At 39.2% G+C, this 12,599-nt stretch overlaps 1 long non-coding RNA gene across 3 annotated transcripts in view; it reads left to right on the forward strand.

Moving 5' to 3' along the window:
* LOC101697564 (uncharacterized) overlaps window positions 1–12,599 on the forward strand; it is a 433,033-nt gene that overhangs the window by 246,634 nt on the left and 173,800 nt on the right. For 2 of the 3 annotated variants that reach the window (XR_015452003.1, XR_015452004.1), the window contains 3 exons: window positions 3,131–3,331; window positions 3,453–3,535; window positions 4,730–4,850. This is a non-coding gene — a long non-coding RNA (uncharacterized LOC101697564). Of the gene's footprint in view, window positions 1–1,973; window positions 2,102–3,130; window positions 3,332–3,452; window positions 3,536–4,729; window positions 4,851–12,599 lie in introns of all 3 variants that reach the window. The other variant, XR_015452005.1, reaches the window with a different exon arrangement.

Genomic DNA, 12,599 nt, shown 5'->3' on the forward strand with positions numbered 1-12,599 from the left:
GTTTGTCAGAATAACATTTGGGGTGTCTTTGGCCTGGTTAACTTTTCTTGTGAGTGCTGATGGCAACTTCTCAGGACAGTGGGAACTGGGAAATTTCATGTAGCCTACCTCCTTCACCATGGGAATAATGTATCATGGCAGAACAGAAGTATGATGTCCTTTTGTAACTGGCATTTCTAGATCTTTTATAATTCTGAAGTGATGAGGTATATGAAAACAAACATATAATTTGTCCCAGATTCTTTTCATCTCCATAACATCTAAGGACTTTGATTGGTACAATGCGATGAATCAGATCACTTTCCTCTTTCCTCCCTCAATACCTTAGATTTGCTCTGTAATTTTCTTGGAGTTGTAGTCTTCAAGTGGATGTGGAAAGAGAGATGTAGCCACTTGGCATGCTTTAGCAGCACCTGCGATTTAGAAAGGCAGTGGCATAGTTTTTGTCCATCCCCCCACCCCTCGTTTCTGAGCTTGAGGGAAGCACTTAAAGAGAGAAAAATGAAGTATCTTTCTAATTCTTTCAGCCATCAAGGTTACTCTGTTGACAGCCTTTGTAACTTATTTTCCTAGAAAATTATCCATTATGTGAAATTTGAAAGTATATTGTGATTCTTCAAATTTTCTTTGAATGTGAGTTATTTTACCATTCTGAGTTTTTATCTTGCATGATTTTGCTTTCCTATGTTTTCTTTATTAGAGTCATTAATGAATTATTTACTTTTTTTGGTATTTTAAACCAGTTTTTAACTTGTTGTCTAGCATTATTTTTCTACTTTTCCAAGTCATTCATTTTTGCTTATGTTCACTAATTTCATTTTCCATCTTTCTGCTTTTGTTAGGCTTATATTATATTTTCTTATTTGGATGCCTTATTTGCACATTTTCTTCTTTCTTTTTTATTCACAGAGGAATTTCAGGCTATTATAATCCTTCACTTCTTTTGTAGCCACTTACCATAGGGTCTCAAATGCTATAATTTCACTTTTGTTGTTTTCTGGATATTCTTGAATTTCTGTTTAGATTTCCTTTTGTATTTTCAAGAATATTTTATTAAGAGATTTAGAAAGCCTCCATTATTTTAAACTACAATATTCTAATTAATTGAATTTGAAGAACATAAAGTTCTAAGTGATGAAGGCCAAAGAAAATATATGAAAAAGTTGAAATGGTTTCTCCAGATCAGCAACAAACTGCTTTTACACGTAGACTTAGAGCCAGCTAATATTTGAAGAATGTGTTGAGAAAACTTAAAAGTAGAACTAAAGGGGGAGTCTAGGAAAAACTAAAAGGAAAGAAACTGTTGATGAGCCAGCCCTGGATACACATTAACAAAGAGTCCTTATTTCCTTGAGTCTTTATTGATTAACAAAGAGTCCATTTCCTTGAATCCTTATTGATGTTTTCGTGTCTGCAACACACAGGGTCATTCCTGACTACCTCTTGTGCTGGGTTATAATCGCTTTTGGATTGGAATGTAAATCCCTTGCAGGCAGAGGCTATGTCCACGGCAGGGATTATCCCAGGTGTTCACCTCATCTAATTGTACTATGGCTGACCATGATTGGTGAGGTCAGAGCTTCACAGATATAGATAAAGAATTAAAATGCCATTAAGGATATTTTAGAAATAATAATAATAATAAAGGACTTCTGTTGCCAACACAAATTAGATTAGTTTGCATAAAAATCTGCTCTAGACCTATCACTGGTTTTAACAGTTTAGACAATATTGCTGCTGGGTTATGATATGCTAAAGCAGATTTTTCTCAGGTTTTGTAGTATTCAGAAAGTGTCTCTTTAAAGTTTTCAAAGTGTCCTTTACTTTGAAATTGTTATGTGTTTTGCACTCAAACCTTTGTTTGGTTTTCTCAGGTCTCAGCAAAATGCTTGTGTAGCTGTCTGACCTTTTCACATATTATGACATTGCTTAACAGTACATTTTTCTGGGTTTGGTCTTCTCTCCGTATATAGAGATTTGTGTCACACTCAGAACTGTCCCTGCATCTGCCTGCTTGGGATACAGAAGTAGGGATAGTCATTGCTCTGGCTGTTTACAGTGAATCAGATGGGGACTGATTGCACCACAGGCACATAAAAAGGTAATTGATTGAACACTCATTTATACAAAGACAAAACCATGATATTTTAAATCCAAAGCTGGTAAAACCACTGTGTTTAGTGATTATTGCATCTTCTTTATTAGATAACACCACTACGAACAATGAGCAGCTATCATTTATCAAGTGCTTCTGGTGTGTCAGATACTGTTTTCTCACTTTTCTATGATTAACTCACAAAGTCTTCCTGACCAATGTATGAGGATATAACAATAACTTGCCTCATTTTAAAGGTAAATGACTTATGGACAGAGAAAGGTTAAATCTCCAGGTCCTTGAGGTAGTAAATGACAAATTGGGAATTCAAACATCAAGCAGTCCGTTGTTGGAAACTTTTCATGTTACTGTTATATGCTCCTGTTTTTAACACCAAAGTATCAGGCTGTAAATAAGTATCTATACAGTGACATTGCCATTGCCAATAATAACAACCATCAGTGATGTCAAAGAACTTCAAAGCCAGAAAAAGCCCAAAGATAAACCATCTAGTTAAAACTTTTCAGTTTTCAGATGAGAAAGCGAAGGTTCAGACAATCAGGAAAGCAGAATGATGAAAGTAGAAGTAGCCAGGAGTTGAATTCAGGTTTTTTTTTTTTTTTTTTTCCTCCAAGGGTATTGTCTTTTTAACTGTATTTTGTTCTCTTTACTTTGTTTACCTTATTCACTACCTGGTATAGAAAGTGGAAAATTTTACTTTTCCTATTTTCAGCCTACAATTCTTCAAAATGGACCAAGATACAATAATTTGACCAGTGCACATTCATGCACTGGCTCTATAATAATTTTAAGCTGCTGATATGCCTGTCTTTTTAAAATTGAAGAAGCTCTGGCTCAGCGAGGCTAAAAACTAGAGTTGGTGGAACCCCATTTTGAATTCGTATTCATCTAGCTTGGAAGCAGACAGCCTTTGGATTCACTATGCATTCCCTGATTTAAACTTTAAAGAGTGCAGAGTTCATCAACCACGTGTGTTTTAGCTCAAGCTAGTTTTTCTTTTTCTCTACTACGTAGATCCCAGTGGATTCTGGAGATATACTGTCCTCCAATTTTGCAAATGTGACTGCTGCATCCATCAATGATGTGATTAAAGAAGGTTTTATAGATCTATCTACTTTTTGGTGAAAAGACTTCCTGGCTGTGTGTCTTCTGAAAAATGAAAAAAAAAAAAATCTCCCCACCTGAGAAGCCCTTTCATTTATAATTGTTTCTTAGGTAAGTCCATCAGAAATCTCTCCACAGCTGTAGGTACTGGGTTTTAAATTGTCTGCACTTTGCCTTGCTGGGATCTTGGGTTTAATTCCTCCAAGTCACTTACATGTGTCTTCATTTACAGACAAGAAGAGGAGGTGGATGAATGTTTAGCTGTCTTGCACCAGCTTGCACCCACGGATTATTTAGTTTAATCTCAGGAAAAAGGTTTGTATACAAGATAATCCTTCCTCTGGACTTGTTTCCTTTGTGTGTTTTGACCTCCTTAGAAGCAGAAGAGTCATCTTGTATCTCAGGAAAAGCAGGACAAGGGAAAGATCTTTGAATTTCTAGGTAAGCAGGTGTCTCTCCCTTAGCATTTTTTCCCTTCTTCACAAGGAAATCCTTTGGCTGCAGCCTTTGTTTGTTCATGGGTCATAGATTTCAAACTTATGGAATCTCATTTTGTACATTTTGATAATAAATCCAATATATTAACTAAGTTCATAGAAGGAGGCTGAGGAGCTGTGAAATGTCTGTAAAGATTTGGTAAGAATTTGTCCTTTCATTGCTGCTTTTGTTTCCCAACTTGCCATTAAAATTCCTGCTAGAGGGTACCAGTGTTTGTCTTTACATTTTAATGGTACTCTTTCTTTGGCTCTTCGTGGGATTTATTTCATATATCTGATGTAGAGAAATACAAGGACCTGTATTTCTTTCACTCCGCTTGATATGGTGCTTTTGGTTTGAACAGGGATGGGTTGACTGTGAAGAGAGACAGAGTGCACTTATTTCCTTGTTTCCCTCATTTGCCTGAATCCATGAGGCCATCAGGAGTCAGTCAAGCAGTAAGAGGGGACCCAGTCTCCTACCTTTCTTGGAAATGCAGTCACAGGAGTTAAGTGCTGAGACTTGCGAGTTGTTCTCAGGTCCCACATGGCTCTGTAAGGCCATCTCCATCCAAGCGATCCAAGCAAGCCTTTACAACATATGATTGCAGCTTCCCTACCTGGATGGCGGCCCCAATTAACATCATAGTCTCCTAATGGGCAGTGCCACTTCTAACTTGCCAAATATATTCTAAGTACATTTCTCACAGCACTGTCATACTAGGTCAATCAAGTAATCTATTTACCGACTCGCTCCTGGCTGAAGGAAAGGTCATGTGTCTGGTCTCGTAAAACAAAAGAGAATTGTTACAAGACCGAGGCCAGACGAGGTGTGTTTTGGACACCTTTGGCTGCTTGGGTGATGCAGTGTGACTAATCTTATGATAGAGCAGAGACCTATGGAGCCAATTCTAGTAAAAAAAACAGACTAAAACAAAGCAAACAATGCACATACACACACACATACACACACGCATACACATACACACAAACACACACACATAACTCCAATTTTCCTTTTTTTGTATTTAAGGGCATTACTTCAGCTTTTGTTTGGAAGGCATGATTGTTATCCACGTTCAGGAAGCCCATATGAGTTGTTCAAATGCGACACGACAATAATCAAGAATGCCACATGAAGACATATTGGAAAAGTAATCAGATTTTCCTCAGTTCATCCTCTAATTAGAGGGCAGGTTAAAATCCAAAGTAATGAAATTAAAATCTAACTACTGTTAAGACTTTGATGTTTTTTGCTGAGTGCCACCAGGGTGTTTGACACTGTATGGGACATATGAGCACGCAGAAGCCCAGAAGGCCCAGGGATGTAAGGCTTTAGGTAAAGGTTGACCGGGTTTGATTTGAGAACAGATTGGCCCCTTGTCAGAACATTAAATATGATCCTTTGTAAAAGAACAAAATATGCTAGTATACAGAAGCCTCCATTTGCTCAGCTTCCAGGTTATTCATATGAAGTTGACAGGCCTAATGGTTACTTTTCCTTTGTCAATATATGTTTTATGGGGATGAACCCATCCGTAGGAAACATGGACTTTTAGTGAGAAGAATGTTTATTGTACCACTGGTAAAGAAGGAAATATGTGTATGTTAGAGATCACAAAGTCATCAACCTGGACTGAGTCTATTACGTTCTTAGCAGGAAAAGAAAACACTGAAGCACACACTCGTGTGCACACAAATGTACACACAAACATTCCGAAGAGCTGGGCATGGTGGTGCACGCCTGCAATCCCAGAACTCAGAAGGCTAAGGCAGGAGGATTGCTGTGACTTCGAGGCCTAGGCTACATAGTGAGACTTTGTCTCAAACAACAACAACAACCTCCTCCCCTCAATCCACCAAAAAATGGAAAGCACTAAATTATGGGCCCCATTTCTTCCTGGTTCCAAATAAAAGGCACAAAAAGCAAAGACTCCTCAGGCCAGTCCCCTTTTCTCCCCTAAGGAGGCTTCAGGATTTGGCAATGGCAAACAATGCTGGAGGCCTGAGCAGTAGGTTTCTTTCCCTGGGGAGAGGTGAACTTAGATATTTGGCTTCTTGCCAGAGAAGAACTATGTGCCAAAGAACACACTGTCCTGAGAGGGCTAAAATAGAAACTTACATTTCAAATATGAGTCTGGGGTCAGATGATTCAAATATTCACTTTTCTTTTCCCCCACAGGATTCTCTCCCTCTAAAGATTTAGGAGAGGAGAATGTTGTCTCACATGTGGTCTCAAATTTTCCACCCCATCTTCATGTTCTCCGCCAAATTCCCATGCCTATTTCCCCAGACGTCCTGCTCAAGGGCCCCGTGATCCCCCATGGAATGCAGGTCCCTCCACACAGCTTCAGAGTGAGGTTGTGAGCTGCACACTCTTTCCTGCTGCTCACCTCTTGGTCCCACAGCGCCCTCACAGGGTTGTACAGGTGTGCTTTTACTGACTCGAAGAAATTTTAGGCTAGAGATGGGATATTTCACTTTGGCTCTAATTATGACTTTTCCCACATTCCATGGAAAACTCATCTGAGAAGATAAACTTTATTTTATTTATCTATCTACTTATTTTTTATCGGTACATGTTTGTAGTACATAATGATTACATGTATTGTGGGAAGTTTGTACATGTATATAACACATCTTAATTTTTGTCCCCTTCCCCCTCATCCCTCCCTGCTCCAACTCCTGTTGCCCTTCCCATTTAAAAAAGCTCTATTTCTATTTTTTGCTTTTTATTTTTTTGAGATAGGTTCTTGCTACATAGCTCAGGCTGGCCTGGAACTTGTGGCAATCCTACTGCCTCAGTCTCCTGAACGCTAGGATTATAGGCGTGCACCACCACACCTGGCAGAAAAGAGAAATTTTAAACAGGGGTTCTCATAAATAAATATGCTAGTTACTGATTTTGTATTCTACCTGTAAGTTAGCCTTTTCAGCAAGGATATGTCCTTCTATTTTCCATCATATGGCTCTACTCATCCTCTATCTGCAGAGGTGGCTTTTACTCTCCAACTCCAATTTTTAGATATGAGTAAGTATGGTCTCCCCCAGAAATCTCCCCTCATTGCTCATACCTAGCTTCGTATCCACAGGTGAATGCTGTTCTACGTAGAGTAATCCAGGGTGGGCCTCCTAACACAAAGTGCAGTCACTTAGGAAGTTGTCTCAGAAGTGTGAGGTGTAAACACACTTTCAGGTTTTTCAGAAAATTTAAAAAGTTGAAATATACTCATGCACATGCATACACGTGCATGCGCACACAGGCACGCATGTGCACACACACACACACACACACACAAATGCAAAGACACTATTAAGTCCCAGAGACAGGTACAGGTGAAACTGATAGCAAGAAACTTTCCCAGCCACGAGAGTTGCTTGCATGGTGTTGTTCTCAGAATGGTGCCCCTTGCATTTCAAATGTAGCATAATAGTGGGGTATAACAAATACCCTGAACTTATTTCTCTCTCTGCCTCTCTTTCCACCCCTGAATTGTGTTTCTTAGGCCCCAAATGAATAGAAAACAGGAGCAAACTCTGAGCTGGGTGCTTGTTTGTGGATGCTCCCCCGGCTAGAAAAAGTACAAGGACCCGTTGCAGACTCCTAAGGGCTCATTAAATTCTTAGGAGCAGGCCTGGGGATGTAGCTCAGTGGTTCTGGCACCTGCCTGGAAAGTGCAAGGTCCTGAGTTCAATTCCCAGTACCAAAAAAAAAAATTCTTAGGAGCAGGCAGACAGACCCTCAGACCCTCATCCCAGCTTGGGGGGTGGTGGTGGAAAGGGGTGTGTGCACATAGGGGCTCATTCTTTCAGTTCCTTAAGTAAATGTTGATGTCATTTCATAAAGCATAGGACATAAAGCATATCACTTTTTAATCTCGGTCAAACTTCCCTCCATTTAAAGCATGTCTGATGTTTTACTAGATTTTTAAAATCCACTTTCCATGGCTGGCTTGCTTTTCCCACACTTTATGTGTCTTAGTTACTTCACCTCCTTGCTGGGACAAAATACCCGACACCCACAATTTAAGAAAAGAGAGATTTTTTTGGCTCACATTTCAGTCCATAGTAGGCTGATTTCAAAGCAGGAAGGCATGGCAGAGGGGCATGGTTGAAGGACAGCACGCACGGAAGACTGGCAGAAGACTGGAAGCAGGGAGAATGAAGGGAGGAGGTGAGGAGGGAGATAAAGCCCTTCCAGGCCACGTCCCCAGTGGCCTGCCTCTCTAATTGGATCCCACCCCTTCACAACAAGCCAGCTATAAGCCCCCATAATCCATTCACCTGCCAAAGGCCCTACCTCTGAGCATGCGAGGCCCCTGGGGGACATTTGGATATAAGCCATAGCATTAGGTCTGCTTGCATGTCACCTAAAAGAGTCCTTTTCCTCAGAGCAATCTGTTTACTTCTTTTGTGACTCTGGTGTCGATTTACTTGCTTGTTTATTATTTAATTTCCCTTTCTAGAATGTAAACTTTTTGAGGACAGGGCAATATCTGGTTTGCTTGTTTTTGAACACCCCACCATCAGGCACATAATATATGTTTGGTAATTTGAAAAGGTAGAAAAACATAGAGGCAAAAAGTGTATCTCTCTAGTCAGGCTGCCTGGGTGCAATCCCTAGCTCTCCTCATTACTGCCTGTGTTCTGTTCCACTTTTTTTGGAACTCAGTTATCTAGTGACTCTTCTAACTCATAGATCCTCCTTATGAGGTACTTCTCTGTCCCTATTTCCCCATGGATAAAACAGAAATTAATAGTACCTACATCATAGTCCTGAGGTAATACTAAATGAAGCATAAAAATGTGTGAAAAGTGATATGTTAAATATTATATACAGTAGTTGGTATTTTAAAATTATTTTATTTGCATTAATCATTGGTCAAAAGCATACTGAATACCCTATGTGGCAGGCTACATGGGGTATAACAAATACCCTGAACAAATGTTAAGCAGATTTATAAGATTTACTCTTTTTCTTTCTTTTTTTCTTCCCTTACTGTCCCTTCACTTTTCTTTTTTCCTACTTTTTGGTACTGGGAATTGAACCCAGGGACTTGAGCTTGCCAGCCAGGCACTGTGCCGCTGAGCTACATCCCTGGCCCTCCACTTTTTTAGATAAGGTTATTATTATTCTTTTGATCTATAGATCAAAAAATGATCTATAGATGACTCCATGACTTCTCTAAACTATATTCTATAACTAGAATACTCAGTTCTACGTAAAACCTAACTTGAGTGAAATTAAATATTCTCCTTTCTGTCTGCTTTTGGTGAAAGGAGCTGCCTCAGTAAGAAAGAACAATGGTCACCTCTTTCTCTTTTGTTACTTACAGCTTCTGGCCCTTCACTTCTAGAGCACAAAGGAGTAGGTGGGCAAAGTGAGAACAGACAGCTCTTATTTGAATGGTACTGTCATGAATGGTTTTGCATTTTCTGGGCTCAGATGTTCAAAGGCAACTCCTATGTCCCAGCTCCCCTGAATCCTCAGGAGCTCTGTGCTAGGACTCCTAACCATAATTTGAGAAGCACATTTTTCCTAGTGGTCAATATCTCCTCCCCCCTAGTTTTCCAGGGATTAAGTATACAGAAAACTCTTCACTGGTGTCCTTCCATCTTCCAGGTCGTGTTCTGGGGCAGCACTTGCCATGGGTCCATGTTGGGAAATGCCTGCTGTTGGTGGGGTACAGGTACCTGTTACACACAGCCTTCTGCTCTTCCATAGCACCAGCTTTTCATTCCCATGTTCTTCAGAAGTGCATCAGGACTAGTCTTTTGGACCTGCCCCAGAAATACAGGGGATATGTACAAGCTCTCCACCTTTCAGTGGTCTAGTTGAAACACCTTTGGGTGAGTTTGAGCTGAAACGTCGGAGAGCCCCACTACTACCCTGGAGGGGCAGGGAACAATGGATTGACTGCCGAGTTTCTCCTTCAAAATACTTTCCCAACTCCACTTTCATAAGGCATAAACACTGGATGGGTTTGGAGTCCTCTCACTGGGTTTTGGCATCACTTTGACAATTCTGTTTTGTGATCTGGTACCTCACTTTGGAACTTTCTGTTGTATTCTAGAAGTCACTCACAATTTCTGACTGAAGAATCTGTTACTCCAGAAAGTGGGAATACAAAGCCAACTACATTCTGTACAAGCTCGTTGAGCTGGATCCCAGAAGCTCACTTCTAGCAGAGATTTCATTTCATTTCAGGGTCCTCATTTTGTGTTCTTCTCTCCAGCCTTCACAGGGCCCCTGGTCTTTTCCATCTCTGATTATTGATTCAGATTTCTTTTTTCTTTTCTTCTTTCCCATGATATCTTGTCTGTTCTTCTTTTCATCTTTTGTTTTTCACCTTTTCTTTCTCCCTCTTTCCTTTTCTCCTTTCATATGTGTACAGTTTATGCTCTTACCATACTCAAAGAATTCTCTTGATTCTGTTACTTCTTTAGCCTTTTATTCCTTCTCATTTCCAAATAAGTGAGTTACCTTGTTCCTACAGTAATTTCATTTTCTATAGTAATTACCTCCTAATTATTTCAGTCTGAATTTAATCTTCAACATTCATTGAAAGCTACCTTTTTGAGCTCTCCAAATACCCACAGGTAATTATTTAATGCCACAATTATAAAGATCTGAAACTTTGCTTCTCCTTTATCTACTTCACTTGGTTTTTCCATGTTAGTCTTTAGGGAATTGGGTTTTGGAGATGACCCTCCTCCAGGGCAAGGGCATACTGGACTGTTTTTTTTGCTTCAAAATTGAACATTACAATAAAGGATGTGATAATGTTTAGAATGATTAAATGAATGGGTGCAAAGCTCACACATGTATTAATAGTGTCATTCATTCACTTATTAATTTTTTCAACAAATATTTATTAGGCTCTTATTATATGTGAAACATTGTTTTGGGAGTAGAAATTTAAAATAGCCATGACCCTTTTCTCACTGGCTGTATATTCTAATGAAGGCAAAGGAGTCAGAGAAAAGACAAATACATAAAAATGCTAATTTCTGATAGTTATGATAGTTATAAATGTTATGAGGGAATGAAAAAGTATGTCACTCATGGAGAGTGACAAAAGGAGGTGGGATTGGACAGCTGTTTTATGACGTTTAGATGAGTTATTCTGAGGTGGTTACGATTAATCTGAGACACAGAGTGACCAGAAAGAAGCAGTCTCTCAGGAAGATTCAAAAGAACCTGCCAGGGAGAATACACAGTACAAATGTTTGAAATGAGGTAAAGCTTGATGTATTCCAGAAATAGAAAGAATGCCAGTGTGTGTGGATTACTTAGAGAGAGAAAGATGAATTCATGCATGTCAGGGGCCAAGTCACACAGGGATTGAAAGGAAGCATAAAAAGGGATAGAGAATGATGGGAATGTTTTAAACAGGAGAGGGGCATAATCTGAGCAATATTTTAAAAGATTTTCTTGTCAGGCAGAGAGATAAGTAGGAAACTGAGAAGATAGGAGAGACGTGATGTCTTAGGTTGGGGAAGAAGGAATGGTGATAGAGATAAATGGATTTGAGTTAGAGTTGATGAACTTGATAATTCGATATAGGGGACAATGATAGAAAGAGGTTAAGAATGACTTTTAGGTTTTGAGTTAGAAACTGGGCACATAAAATGCCATTTCTGAGACAGAAAGGAGTACTAGAAGAAGAGCAGGGTTTGGGGTAGAAAGTTAACAGTTTTCTTTGGATACATTAAAATTGAGATTTCTATAAGACCTATGTGTAGAAATATCAGACAAACAGTTGGATAGCCAACTAGATTTTAAAGGAAAGATTTGTGCCGGAGGTCTCCCTGGTAAGTTTTTACTATTTGAATAGTATTTAAAGCCACGAATGCAAGGGAATGAGAGACGATAGAAAAGAGGCACCTGAGCTGGGTGTGATGATGCATACCAATAATCAGGGAGTCTAGGGCAGGAGGATGGCAACCTGGGCAACTTAGAAATTTAGCAAGGCCTTGTCTTTAAATGAAAAAATAAAAATAAAAAGGGACAGGGATGTAGCTCAGGATGAAGTACTGAAAAGGGGCGGGTGTTCTGGGGATGTGGCTCAGTGGAAGGTCCTAGGTTAAATCACCAGAACCACAAAAACAAACACAACAATACAAAAACCAACCAAACAAAATCAGGAAGAGTCTTTAGACCTAATGTGAAATCTGCCAGATTTAGAGAAGAATTAGAGGATGATGAGATGGTAAATGAGACCAAAAAGTTAACCTTCATGTTCTATAAGAAATCCACATTACTGTGGTATCATAAATGATAAGAGTATACAGTAGGCCTTTTCTTCTTATATGTGTGATGTGCCCATTGGAAAGTTGGAACAACAGATAGTGCCAAAACTGATGTGCATTATGGTTTTTTCCTACACACACACAACTATGATAAAGCTTAATATACACATTAGGCACAGAGAATGATTAATAGCAGCAATAATAAAATAAAGTAATTATAATAATATTCTGTAATAAAATTACCAGTAATTATTATTCTTGGTCTTTGAGGCCATTATTAAGTAAAATAGGATTACTTGAACACAAGCTCCATTATAGTTGATCTAGTAACCAGTACGACAGCTACTAAGTGACTAATGGGCAAGTAGCAGGTACACTGTAGATATGTTGGACAGGAGGGTGATTCACATCCTGGGAGGGATGGAGAAGGACAGCATGAGATTTCCTCATGCTATTAAGAATGGTGTTCAATTTAAATATTATGGATTGTATATTTTTGGAATTTTCCATTTAATATTTTTGGATTGTGGTTGACCACAGGTAACTGAAACCATAAGAAGGAACTATTGTATTTTATAGAAGTGGTGCTTAAGAAGTTTAGGTGGCTGAAGTCAGAAAAATGATCACTATATTTGGCATCAGGCAGTTCA

The sequence above is a fragment of the Heterocephalus glaber genome, unplaced genomic scaffold, assembly GCF_053883595.1.
Source record: "Heterocephalus glaber isolate CG9 unplaced genomic scaffold, H.glaber_assembly_v1.0 deba00001442, whole genome shotgun sequence".
In the NCBI taxonomy this organism is placed as follows: domain Eukaryota; kingdom Metazoa; phylum Chordata; class Mammalia; order Rodentia; family Bathyergidae; genus Heterocephalus; species Heterocephalus glaber.